The sequence below is a fragment of the Ranitomeya imitator genome, chromosome 6 (assembly GCF_032444005.1).
Source record: "Ranitomeya imitator isolate aRanImi1 chromosome 6, aRanImi1.pri, whole genome shotgun sequence".
Taxonomy (NCBI): Eukaryota; Metazoa; Chordata; class Amphibia; order Anura; family Dendrobatidae; genus Ranitomeya; species Ranitomeya imitator.
The window spans coordinates 526,553,521-526,554,333 of NC_091287.1; positions in this window are offsets into that span (position 1 = coordinate 526,553,521).

Consider the following 813-nt stretch of genomic DNA (forward strand, 5'->3'; position numbering starts at 1 on the left):
ACAGACTGGACACATATAGTATAAACATCTCTCAAGAGAGTATCGCAAATTTACATTTTTAAAAAAAAAAGTTGCTCACATCATGCCATGACTCACCTTGGGATATGTTGAGCCAAGACTAAAAGGAAATAAGGACATATCTGTATGCAAAGGTGTAGCATCTTTTTTTGTAGACACATTTCCTTCACTGAAATTACAGGATCAAATTTAAAGAATTAGTATCAATGATAAATGTTATCATCTACCATTTGGGTGACTTGCAGATTAGTGGAGTCCAACTGCTTGGGTGATTTGCCGATCATTGGGGTCCAACTCCTGGGACTTCTACCGGGGCTCTGAAATGACCGGATGGATCATCTCTGAGCCCTGAAATGAGCTATCTTCCATAGAAAATTGGTGGTCTCAGAATCAGGGGGTGTCCCAGTAGTCAGATAGGTGATAACCTCTGGATAGGTGATAATGTTGAGAATAACCCACTAAACAATAAATAACCACCAAAAAACAAAGAAATAAAATCTATGGTCAAATTCAGGCTCGGACTGCCCCACAGGGGAAAAGGATAATCCTCCGGTAGGCCCCTGTGAAAGAATGCTGAGCATTTGATTCTCAATTTGCAGAAAAAGGTGTAGCCTAATCATTCCTAAAACAAGCTAGCCAAATTAACATTAAATAGAAGCAAAATGTGTGTAATAGGGTCAGGTTATTTTTGCATGTACATGAACAGCAGCCCCCAAAAAATCATTGTTATTGTTGGGTTTTGCCAACTCAGTCGGGACACCGGTCGCATTTAACATCATAAACACAATCAGACAT